Source organism: Pinus tabuliformis, chromosome 5_2 (genome assembly GCF_031772625.1).
Source record: "Pinus tabuliformis cultivar Carrire ecotype Pingquan chromosome 5_2, CPIR1, whole genome shotgun sequence".
In the NCBI taxonomy this organism is placed as follows: Eukaryota; Viridiplantae; Streptophyta; class Pinopsida; order Pinales; family Pinaceae; genus Pinus; species Pinus tabuliformis.
Genome location: NC_142306.1, coordinates 920239556 through 920252715, shown reverse-complemented (window position 1 = coordinate 920252715; position 13160 = coordinate 920239556). Strand labels below are relative to the sequence as shown.

The 13160-nt window shown below is 39.6% G+C and overlaps 1 protein-coding gene across 7 annotated transcripts in view; it reads left to right on the top strand.

The window, feature by feature from the left end:
- Window positions 1-13160, top strand: part of LOC149162279 (uncharacterized) — a 342764-nt gene that overhangs the window by 120433 nt on the left and 209171 nt on the right. The window lies entirely within an intron of this gene.

The following is a 13160-nucleotide window of genomic DNA, read 5'->3' as shown; positions in this document are numbered from 1 at the left end:
CAGATGACTTCTTCAAGCTCTTTTTGCTTCTTTGATATAGTTTTTCGTTATCTTGAAACATCAAATTTGAGATATCCTTAAGGTCTTCTAATGAAGATTTTATTGATTTTGATTTACTTGTTATGTCTCAAAACATGACCATCTTCCCTTTATAAGGAAACGTCAAAACTTGTTTCTTTATGTTTAACATGAATGTACCCAAATCCTTAAACCAAAGTTGACCGAGTATGATGTCAATGTTTCTATCCGTCCTTACAACATGAAATTGAGATATGTAGTCACAATGACCTATTGTCACTTGTAGATCACTAATTTTATACTCGTTTTGGTCAAAACTATTTTTCTTTACACCAATGCCTAGATCTAGAATTAATAGTTGATTTGCCAAGTTGATGTTGATATAATTTTTATCATTGCTTGGGTTGATGGCGACATTAACTTCTCTTCCTTGGATATTTCCTTTTAATGTAATTACTCTATGATCTGTAACTGGAAGACCATTATAGGAAAACCTTTCTCTCTTCATCATTTTAGAATTGAGCTCCATCATTTTTTTTGAATGATTGATCCCATTTATTTTGTCGTGATGACTTAAGGTGTTATATTTAAAGTTCCTTTGGACTTTGTACTTCAAGCCTTCTTTAAAAGTGCCTTTTTAATATATATATATATATATATATATATATATATATAATTCTTCAAAGCTCTTTTAATCCAATTTCCTATTATCCTTAATATTTCAAAACGATGGACAATAGGAAAACACCGCGAACGCTCGCGCTCTGATCTGCGAACCGTCTAGGTCAGCGATCGCTGCCAGGACTGCCCACCGCCATGGGTGCACCAGGGGGTGCGGAGCCCTCTCCCACCCCTCCATCATCATCAACAGAAGCCTTCCGTAGCCTGCTATCGCAGAAGGGGAAAAAACGACCACATCCCGAAGTCCCGAAGTTCATCAAAAAGCTTGATGAAATCCCAGAAATTGCTTTGCCGGAAGATCAACCGATCAAAATCGCCCTTGCCTTGGCTGACAGAGGTTTAGTGGGGCAATTTATGGGTCGTTGGCCAACAACAAAATCGACTGATGAATGGGTTCAACGAAACTGGAGGCCCCTGCTGCCCAACAACGTGATCTGCTATGCGGTCGGTAGAGGTTTTTTCATCTTCGAATTCACTACCAAGGAAGACCGAGATCTGGTGTTCAGAAACGGTCCATATTTCATGGGAAACCAAGGTCTCTTTCTGAATAAATGGACCCCCGACTTCGACCCTTCAGTTGATGTCCCAAAGGAGGTCCCTGTTTGGGTTCGGCTACCCAACCTGCCAATACACTGCTGGAGCTTCCAATCCCTGCAAAAGATAGGAAACAGACTGGGCAGATTCATCGACAAAGCTGATAACAAGGGCCAATACACCTGCGCCAGAATCTGCGTGGAAGTTGACTTGGAAGTTGGTCTGCCGGAAGCCATCAAACTTACAGTTGGAGATTGGCACCACTTCCAGAAGCTGGACTACGAGCAACTGCCTTTTAAGTGCAGAATCTGCCATGAGCACGGTCACTTTCAATGAAACTGCCCCAAAGCACCATCAGGGGACAAAGTGGAAGAAGAAGGATGGAAAGAAATAAAAAAGGGCAAGGTAGTCTCAAAGCCAAACGAACAGAAGAAAACAGGACCAAGGGGGAATCCCCAGACCAATGACAAGACCAAACCAGTCTCAAATGAAGGCCCCTCCTCAGGGGAAAAGGTGGATGCATCAGAGAACCATGAAGAAACTAAAGATCAGTCGAAGAAAGGGAAAGAAACCGAAGAAGAAACAAATGTCCCCCTAACAGAGTTAGATCAAGGGGGAAACGCAGGCAACGACGAGCACATTAGCCTTGCATCAGACTCAGGGGAAGAATCATAAGAAAGAGACTCCAAATTAGACAGCTCACAAATTTCTCCTATCAAATCGACCAGGGGCCGGAAATCCAAGAAGAAACAGAGAGAGGAGAAAACTTATCTGGATGTTCTCCAAGGCTCCCAGAAAACTCTCAAAGGAATGATGAACACCAGATCCGGGCGCAAGCACAACAGGGCTCCAAAAGGAGCCACTCCCTCCCAACCCAGTAAATAATGAAATACGTTTCCTGGAATTGCATAGGATTAGGTAGCAGGCTAAAAGAAGATGCCCTGAAAGACATTGTGAGGTTGCATTTGCCTGAAATCCTTCTCATCCAGGAGACAAAGCTGGAGGACACTCTCCTCCTCCATTCCAGCAAAACATTCTGGCGCAAAGGCCCTGGTAGAGCTGTCAGTGCTAGAGGCGCCTCTGGTGGGATTGCCTCCTTCTGGGACAGCTCCAAATATGACTTGATTCAAGAAGAAAGTTGCCAGCACTGGATTTTCACTCAGCTCCTCCACAAAGACTCTGGTCAACAAGTAAGTATGTTCAACCTTTATGCTCCGGTCTCTCCAGCGGAGAAAAAAATTTGCTGGGACTCGCTCCAGTCTTTTCTTTTATTGCACAATCCAGAAAACATCATTATTGCAGGGGATCTGAACGTTACTCTAGCCGCTGAAGAGAAAAAAGGTGGTTCTCCTGTAAGGGATCCAGCTAGAGAATGGGTAGAAGATATAATGATTGGCTGGGATCTGGAGGATATCAAACCATCAGCTGGGAAATACACTTGGTCTAACAAAAGATTAGGTCCCAGCCATATAGCTGCTCGTTTGGACAGATTCCTCGTCCAAGCCTCCTTTCTTACTAGTGGTCTAATGGCCTCATCCAAAATTCTTCCTAACTGCACTTCCGATCATAAACCCATTAGTCTCGAGCTCTCCATGGATGGTTTTCTTGGCCCCATTCCCTTTAGATTTAGCCCTTTGTGGATTCAGCAAGAGGGTTTCAATGAGGTGGTCTCTAAAGTCTGGAACCGGAAAATTCTGGGATCCCCTTTCTTTTTGTGGGAAGAAAAGTTGCGGGCTCTTAAGAGAAGGCTCAAGGAGTGGGCTAAAACTCTGAAAACACCAGCTGCCAAGAGAAAAGAGTCTTTAGAAAACCTTGCTGCCCTCCAATCATCAATGGAGGATTCTGCTATTACCCAAAGTCTGCTCCAAAAAGAAGTTGAGTTGCAAAAAGCCCTCCATAAAGCTAGTAGGGACGAAGAGGAGTATTGGAGACAAAAATCCAGAAACTTATGGTTACAGGCCGGTGACAAAAATACTAGTTTTTTCCACAAGCATGCCGAAGCTCGCAAGAAATTCAAAAATGTATCAGAAATCCGCTCCCAAGATGCAGTGGTTAAAGATTTTGAAGGCATCAAGAGAGCAGCCTTCTCTTTTTTCAAAGATCTTTATTCAGCGCCTGCTGACCCACCTATAGATCCCCATGCCTATCCGTATAATCTAATCCCCTTCTGTGTGCAAGACTCTGTCAATAATATGCTGACTGCACCGATCAGCATGGATGAGCTCAAGAAAGCCTTGGATTGCATGGAACCGGATAAGGCGCCAGGGCCTGATGGGTTCACTGCTAGGTTCCTTCAGTCTTGCTGGTCAACTATCAATAAAGACCTCCTGAGAATGGTTAGGAAGTCCCAATATTGCTCAAAGATAGGAGGCAGTACCAATTCAGCCTTCCTTGCATTGCTACCGAAAGAGAAAGGAGCTTCAGATTTTAGTAGATTTCGTCCCATTTCGCTGTGTAATACTAGCTATAAACTGATTACCAAAATAATATCCATTCGACTCAAGAATATTCTGCCGGACATCATACCGGAGAATCAAGGAGGCTTCATCAAAGGGAGAAAGATACTGGATAATATTGTGCTGGTTCAAGAGGCAGTTCATTCAAGTGGCCAGAGAAAAGAGAAAGGAATGGTAATAAAACTCGATTTGGCAAATGCCTTTGACAGGGTGAGGCATGACTTCCTGTTCACTGTTATGACGAAAATGGGCTTCTCAATAACCTTCATAAATTGGGTGAAAGCCTGCATTGCCTCTCCTTGGATTGCACCGTTGGTAAATGGTCGTTCTACTGAATTTTTTAAAGCATCTAGGGGATTAAGACAAGGTTGTCCGCTGTCCCCTCTCCTCTATGCTATCCAAGCCTCAGTGCTTAGTTTCCAGCTAGACTTTTGTCAGCAAGTCCAAACTCTGCCAGGCCTCAGAATGGTGCACAATGTTAAAGACATAAACCATGCCCAATTTGCCGACGATACTCTGCTCCTTGGTGGAGCGAGCATTAATTCGGCCAGATCTTTTAAAAAGGAACTGGACATTTATAAGGAGGCCTCCGACAGCAAGATAAACTATTCAAAAAGCACAATCTATGGCTGGAACTGCTCGGTCAAAGATCTGGCTGACATAGCTAGGCTCCTTGAGATGAAAGTCTGTCAGACCTGGGAGTCATTCAAATATCTTGGGATTCCAATCTTCAAATCCACTCCTAAAGTTGCCCACTGGATGCCCCTCTTAGACAAGCTTAAGCTCAGAATACAAGCCTGGGGAACCTCCTGGCTGAACACTGCTGGGAAAATAATTCTTATAAAATCTGTCCTAATAAGCATGCCTCTTTTTCAGCACTCCATTCTTCTTGCCCCCAAAACCTTTCTCAGTAAAATGGATGGTATGCTGAGGAGATTCCTTTGGGAAGGGGGGAAAAATAATGAAAGAAGACTTCACTTAGTTAATTGGGATACCATTAAGAGGCCAATCCTGGAAGGAGGTCTGCAAATGAGAGATTTGGCTGCACAAAATCTCGCTCTAGGCTCTAAAATCCTGTGGAATATTGTGGCTGGGAAAATAAGCTGGAGCAAGAAAGTCTTGTGGAAGAAATATTTTCAAGGTCAGCGTTTGAGATGTTTGGATCATCCGCCAAAAACCACCAAAGGTTCCCCAATTTTCAAGCTTTGTATCGCTGCTCTGGAGCATTTCAGTCCCAAGCTCTACTGGATCCCAGGTAATGGGAAAAAAATCAGAATTTGGGAAGACCAGATTCTAGGAGATCAGCCTTTGAACCATATAGAAGGCCTTGCAAATATTAAATTATGGCTACAGTCCAACAATATGGAAACCCTTTGGGACATATCCACCTGGACGGAGGACTCTGGTAGACGGTGGGACAGCTGGAATCTGGGAGAGGTTCCACATCGTCTGCAAACTGAAGCTTCATTACTATTAGACAAACTCCAAGGAAAATCCCCCATGTCAGCAACAGCCAAGGACAAAAGAGGGTGGGGCTCCCATTCTGGTTCTTTCTCGGTTGCTGAAGGTTACAAAAGTTTGATTGCTGTTCCTAATGTCCCTCCTGACCCAACGCAATGGAATTTCATTTGGGGCTTCCCTTCGCTCCCAAAAGTAGACTTCTTCTGCTGGACGTTAGCTCACAACAATATTCTCACAGGAGATAACCTGAGAAAACGTGGAATGGAAGGGCCATCCAGATGCCCTTTGTGTATGTCAGAGGAAGAAACAGCTGATCACCTGTTGTTGTTGTGCCCTTTTGCCAAAGCAGTTTGGAAGGGGGTTCTGAGATCAAGGGCTGACAAGGTTGAGCTGCCAAGAAATATGCCAAAACTGCTTCACGAGTGGGCCAAGCTATCTTCGTTCTGCCTCAATAAAAAAAACCTGCTTAAGACTGCTTGGATGTGGATCCCTAAATTCACCTGCTGGAAGTTATGGTTGGAAAGGAATAACAGATTATTCAGAGGTGAAACCTGCACTTCAAACAACGTTATCTCCAAAATTAAAGCTCTTTTGGGAGAGACTTTGGATGCTATACCGGCTTTAAGGAATGAAGCGATTCTGGACAGTGAGGAGGAGCTTTGGCTGAAAGATATTGTTCCAAATAAACAAACCAATCCTATTACTCCGGCCTCTGGCCATGCTATGTGGGAAATTCGCCTGGAAGAACAGGAGTTTCTTAAGTGGCGTTCTGCTCTGGATGACCACTGTCTATTCTTCGACGAGGCCTCTAAAGGCAACCCTGGGGCTGCGGGTGGGGGTGGAATTCTTCTGAATCCCGATGGCTCTACATTGCTCAGGTATCATTGGGGTCTGGGATTCGAATCAAACAACAGAGCTGAGGCTCTGGCTTTGTGGCAGGGGCTTTCTCTGGCTCTTAATCGGAACATTCAGTCTCTGACGGTCTTCGGAGACTCCAGACTTATCATTCAAGCGATGAACTCACTTTCGAATCCTTCGCAGATCCATTTAGTCCTCATTCTCAAGAAAATTAGATCCATGCTGGCCAAGTTTCGGAAAATTTCCTTCTATCATATCCTGAGGCAACTGAATTCACAAGCCGATCTGGAAGCCAATCTTGGCTCAGCCCGTAGCCAAAGAACCCTTTCAGTCAATTCTGAAGAATCTCTCTGCATCATCCCATAATCTTCTTAAGACCTTCACTCTCAGAAAATCTGTTCACTCTGATGCATTGGGGATCTGCACCTGAACTAGTAACATTGGCTCTGCAACAGGCTATTCCTGAACTAGTTCCCTGATCGACTGTTACTGATTCAGTTTGCCTTCACTAGCACCAGGCTCCATTGGTAGGCAATCAATACAGAAAAGATTGATGCTCTGGAAGCTCAGTCCCTATCAGTAGCACTGGAAGCTCAGACCTCAGCAGAAGCATATGCCAGAGTGTGAATTTCTGAAGATAAGTAGACAACAATCCAAGCTGTTCTATTTACAGGAAGGGTTCATCATGAACAAAGGAGAGAAATCTTGGGCAGTAACCTTTGCAAACTGATACGTTTTCCAAACATGACCACTCCCAAACTGAAAGATGTTCTTTCTTGCGATGACTTGGATAATGTGTGTGCATCAAAGGTAGTGTCAGAAGCACTTCTTTTGAAGGCAGATGCACCCCACAAAATATTGAATGAAAGGGTGTACCAGCATTTCCCTGTTACAGTGGTGGAGTTTGATGACCCTATCAAGGAATGCATGGTGTTTTGGTACATAACCAAAGATTCCTGTTCTCGGTTCTCTCCTGATGATGAGCGGCTGTATTCTCTACCTTTCTTGTTCTGTGGCGCAAATACAATCTGCAAAACTGTAGGAGGTAACGTTCTGATAATGTCTCAGAATCTCAATTGTATCTGAGACCAATGCTTTTGGTTTGAGCTCCGAGGCTTTGCTGTAGCATTAGCCCATTTTCGCAACCCCAAACAGCGGCGCAGAATCTTTTATGCTCACTCCTTCTTTAGTTCATCCAGAAGGCGGTTGGTATTTCATTTGCCCGTGGATTTAGTGGAAGGACGAGGAGCAGGCATTGGTCCTAAACGCTTGTACAGAGCAGCAAAATGAACAGAGCAAATTCTATCCCGGCAAATTGGTGGTTTCTCTGACATCAAAAGGCGGTCCAGACAAGTCCAGCAGTTCAAAGAACCTCCAAGCATGGATTCAGCGAAACAAATCCTCCAAAGGGCGGTCCAGTTTCAAAGCATCTTCATGGACCTGCTGTATCAAAGAGCAAAACCCTCTCTGTGTAATAAGAAAGCCTGAGTGACAAGAAATAATGGGTAACAAATGAATTCTGTGTAACAAGTACGCGGCAGCTGTTTTGCCGCCTTTCAATACAAATTAACCATTAAAGTCAAAAAAAATATTTCAAAACTCTTTTGTATTATTTTTATATGATTCTACTTATGCTTTTTTTTCCCTTTTGTACATTAAAAAGAATATTTAAATATTGTTTCAATTGGCTTCTTTTAAATATCTTATTGTCTTTTAATTTTCATATAACTCTTTAAAATTTAATTCAATTTCACTTTAACGTAAACTCTTAACTCTTAACTGATATTTTCTCCTTATGAAACCTTTTATAATAATACCCGCTTTGTACTTATATATATTTTCAATAATTTTATGACGTGAACTTTTCTTTAAATACCCCTTTATAATATAATACTTCTCTTTATATATATTTTATTTATAATATTTTTTCTTTTTTCTTTTTGAAAAGTTACAACCTTAGTGAAACGTGGCTATTCACCTCTGGCGTATATTATAAAATATATGTTCACTTATGTAGTTTTGACTCGGTTAATGTTCTCCATGTAAAAAGTAAAACTGACCATTCACATAAAGATATTTTGTATTCTTTTTGTTTTTGTTTTACTTTTAGAATACCACAGACAATTACCATTGGTTTCTAAAACCACGGGCTTGTAAACCACTTAATGAAGAATCAAAATAATATTATCCACTCTTCACGTAAAAAGTATAACTTACCATTCACGTAAAGAGATTTTGTATTCCTTTTGTTTTTCTTTTACTTTTAATATACCATGAGCAATTAAATAATAGTTAGTTAAGCTAGTAATTAGGTTGAAGAGGCAGACATTTAGCTTTGTGAAAGACATCCTTGGAGTCTATCTCTTGGACCTTTGTTTAGCATTCTTGAAGATTTGGAGCACACCTTGGAGAAGGCTTCAGTTCTTGGGGAAACATATTGAAGACCTTGTGAAGATATCTAGAAGCTGACTTGGGGGCATTTGTGAAGACATTGATGCATGATTAAAGACCTCATGGAATAGCCTTGGTGAATTTTGTTTGGGTGACATGAAGAGCAGTGGTGACACCTTCTTGTGAGGAACAAGGTAGTCATTGATGATGTGACGTGGAGACTAAGTGAAGGCATTGCTGAGGATTGATAGGGCTTGGTGAAGAAGACATTCGGAGTTGTGAAGTACAACTAAATATATCTTGACAAAGTAAAGCAAGGGTTGGAGCCTAAGAGGTTGGAACCTCAGAAAAGGACAAGTTTGGTGCCTTGGAGTCCTCAAGAAACCAAGTCGGAGCCTGAACCAGATAAAGGCTTGGGAGCCGTTGAGGTTGGTGCCTCTAAATTGACAAGGTTGGAGCCTTGGAAGTCCAAGTTGGTGCTTGGCAAATACAGATTGGAGCCTGGGAGATTGAAGATTGGTGTCTTCATCTAGGGTTGGAGCCCTACATATATTGTACTTATTTATTGTAAAAAAGAAATTAATAAAAGAATTTATTCTTATTGTTCATTTTGTGTTCTAAATATAAGTGATCTAACTGGTAAAAGTAACAATTGAAAAGAAATACTGATTCAACCCCCTCTCAGTATTTCCAACATGTTCAATTAGATAATTTTTAAATGCAATATGCCATTAATCTATACCTGCATTATCTGTTTCCTTAATTCTCCGTAAATATATAAACTCTACAGTGCTCAATTTATTCGTTGCTCTAATCTCTATAAATTGATTTTAAAATATAATGGTGGCTTAAATTTGTTATGAATATAATTCATAACAAGTAAAATAAATAAAATAAATGTAAATAGCAAATAATCAAATATTGATTAGGTTAAAGAGTCATTACGTTAAGTGAAAACGCATGTCTAAAAGACATGCCCAATCACGAAAGGACACCTGCTTAGGTATATATATGCGGGTCCTCATTGTAACAATCATCACATATACATTTTTATATAATAAATTACTATTACAAATACCTCTAGTGTATTTTTAACATTTAAGTCAACAAGCTATCAGTTTTGATGCTTTAGTGGTATCAAATCCATGGCACATAATATAATCATGCATGTCTTTGAACGTTGTTCGCCACACAATGTGTCATTACGTTCATGTCCTGAATGTGTTGAGCAATTTAATAAAATTCAAGAAGTATTTCAATGATTAGAAAAATGATGTGCAGAAGTTAAAGCATGTCGAAAGGAAATCAATAGTAAGAAAGATGATAGCGACAATGAAGAAACAAAACAAGGTGAAGCAGGGGAAGAAGATTTTGATCAGAATGTTGATAATGAAAATGAAGATGTAATAGATGGTGATATCGATCAAGATGATGATCTAGATGAAGGTGACAATGGATATAATTTAATAACAAGGTCAGGAAGCTCATCTGGGATAGTTGAAAATGAAGAGGATTCTGAAGGAGTGATGTCAAATGCATCTAAAGTGGGTCCACCAGATGTGCAAAGACAATCTAGATATCATAATTACGAGAGTAGTAATGAAGATGATGTGGATGAGGATTATCTTGAGAAAAAAGAAGATGAACAATATCATAACAATGAGGAAAATGTTGAAGAAGACATTGATGATTCTGAAGATGGCAAGCCTTTAAGTCATGAAGTGTCTATATTGCCAAAGGGAGCTACGAAAACCACATTGGCCAGAGATTCAAAAAAAAAAGTTGCAATTTGATGCCTATTGACAAATTTATTCGGCCTAAAGAATCTATGCAAACAAAATCTGCAAAGTCTGAGAATGAACTAGAGTTAACCCTAAATGCTAGAGCGTATACTAAAGAAAACGAGAGCCACACGAACTGGCCAATTCTGCTACTGTGCATGGAGCATGTCTTCAAGGAGCAGAACACATGGGATGCTTATTTTCTCATTGAAGGTTTTTTCTATCTTGTGACTGAAAGAATCATCACCATTGAAAAGAAAAAGAGATGCCCTAATGGTTTGAAAGAAGCCATAGCAAGTTTAATTTTTGCTACACCGAGGCATGCAGACTTGCCAAAGCTTCAAGAAGTTAGTTCAAAATTCTCCGCAAAGTATGGTCCTGAGTTCACTACGACTACAGTTGAGCTACGTCTTGACAATGGGGTTAACAGGCAGATCCTTGAGAAATTATCAACCAGAGCACCGAGAACAAAGATAAAATTATGTCTTTTGAAAGAAATTGCTGCTGAAATTGGAGTTGAATAGAATTTTGAGAAAGCTGAGAAGGAAATGCTCAAACCGGCAGAAGACTCTTATTGGATGGACCAAAGCACTTCTTTGAAGTTTGGAGGAAGCCAGTTAAACCTGAAGCCTCCATATGGTACAAGGGACAGTTTAATGCCAGAATATGCCAAAGTTAGCATTGAATCAACTAAAAGACCTCCAAATAAAATGAACTCACAACCCACTTTTGTTTCACATTCACCCCAGTTTTGCACCCATCTGGCATGCCTTTAACTTCATCCTCCTACCCATCACATCTTAAGCAGCAACGCCTGCCACAAAGGTCACAACATACTCAAACACAGCAATGGTCACTTCCCATGGAACCACAGCAGCAACTCCATCAGTTGCAGGAGCAACATTCTCAACAATATCAACATCATCGTCTACCACAACCTTTGCACAGTGTGCAACAACAACAATAGATGCCCCAAACACCAGGGCTGACAATTCAAAAGCCCCCCACATCAGCAGCAGCCCAACCTTCTAGTACGCTGGCACCGAGAAATACAATCCCAGCTTGAAGTCATGATCAAGCAGTTGAAACAAGTAGTTGGATACTTGGCAAGAGAAGCATCCGAGAGTTAGTTGCCCAGATTGACCCTAGTGAAAAGCTAGATTCTGAAGTTGAAGATATTCTTATAGAGGTAGCAGAAGATTTTGTTGATAAAGTGACCAACTTTGCTTATAGTTTGCCAAAACATCGAAAATTGGAAACACTTGAACCCAAGGATATATTACTACATTTAGAAAGAAATTGGAATATGACAACTCCCGGCTTTGCTGGTTATGAATATAGGATCTACAAGAGGCCAGAATCTTCTCGTTCTTGCCTGGGAAAATTATCTATTCACTGCCCATGCCGCTGTGACACCTGCTATCAGAACAGTTCCCATGAAAAACCCACCTATCTGTCACCCAACCTAACCCGTCCACTCAGTCAGTCATTAGTCTCGGCCACACCCCAGCGTGTGTTGACAACACCCGCAGCACTGTTGACCCTGGACAGTCGACAATCCAACTCCTTCCCTTCCAATTGCTGCGACCTGAGTATGACTGCTACCACATCAGCACAACATTTCCGTTGATTCTTCTCCTGTAAATTCTCTGCCCGCGGAGTGTGTCATAATTCATTTCGTTCAGCGGATGTATCATTACGGTCAGCGGAGTGTGTCATTTTGGTCAACAAATGTATCATTCGGTCAACGGAGTGTGTCATTTCGTGGCTCATACAACATTAATACAGTAATACAAACAAATTTAATATCTATATATATATATTAATTAAGAAAACAATTATTAAAAAAAAGAGTAATTAGATAATAATAATAATAATAATAGAGTTATTAAAAAAAACAAAAATTTAAAAATTAAAGTCATTAAAAAAAAATCCAAGAGAATATTATTGATGAGCTATAAGATGAGAGGATGGCCAAAATATACACATCGAGACGACAAAAACTAAGTGAAGGAAATCTGTAGCATTAAAGCTTTTGAAGGAAGGGGCTATGTCATGAACATAATTCATAACAAGTAAAATAAATAAAATGAATGTAAATAGTAAATAATGAAATATTGATTAGGTTAAATAGTCATTACGTTAAGTGAAAATGCATGTCTAAAAGACATGCCAAGTCACGAAAGGACACCTGCTTAGGTATATATATGTGGGTCCTCATTGTAACAATAATCACATATACATTTTTATATAATAAATTATTATTACAAATACCTCTCGTGTATTTTTAACATTTAAGTCAACAAGCTATCAGTTTTGATGCTTCAAAATCTCTATAAATTGATTTTAAAACATTTATATAATAAGAAATTATTTTTTTATCATTAAAATTATTTTATATTTAATATAAAATTTTAAGATTTTGTTTACTGTATAAGGAATATTTGTAATACATGTATCCTTTTTATAATAAAAATAAAATGTTTATTAAATAAAAAACAATGCCTACTATAATTAAAAAACAAAAATAGGTACACATAATTGGTTAGTTTTAATTAAAGGGCATTATAAAACATGTTTCATTGAATTTTGAATGTTATTCTAAACTAATTTTAATTATGATTGAATGAATATTATTAATATCTTTAATATTATTATATTAAAAGTTAGTTTTAAAATTTTTAAAAATATAAGAATTTTAAATTATATAATTATTTTTATTTTTTATTTTTTATTATATAACATTGCCGCTCCCTTTAAGCTGTTTCTTGTAAATTTTGGGGAAACTTCTAGCTGTTCCCGACACCCATACCCAAGTTCCTAACGTTCCCCATTCCAGAAACTTGTGCAACATAGCTATTTATGCTTCCATGGTGATTGGATTGTTCCATCTGTCTGCAGAAAGAGTTATGTAGTATTTAAATTTTGTGCTATTGTAGTCCTAGTACTACATGTGTATGACAGGATGCATGTGCATTTA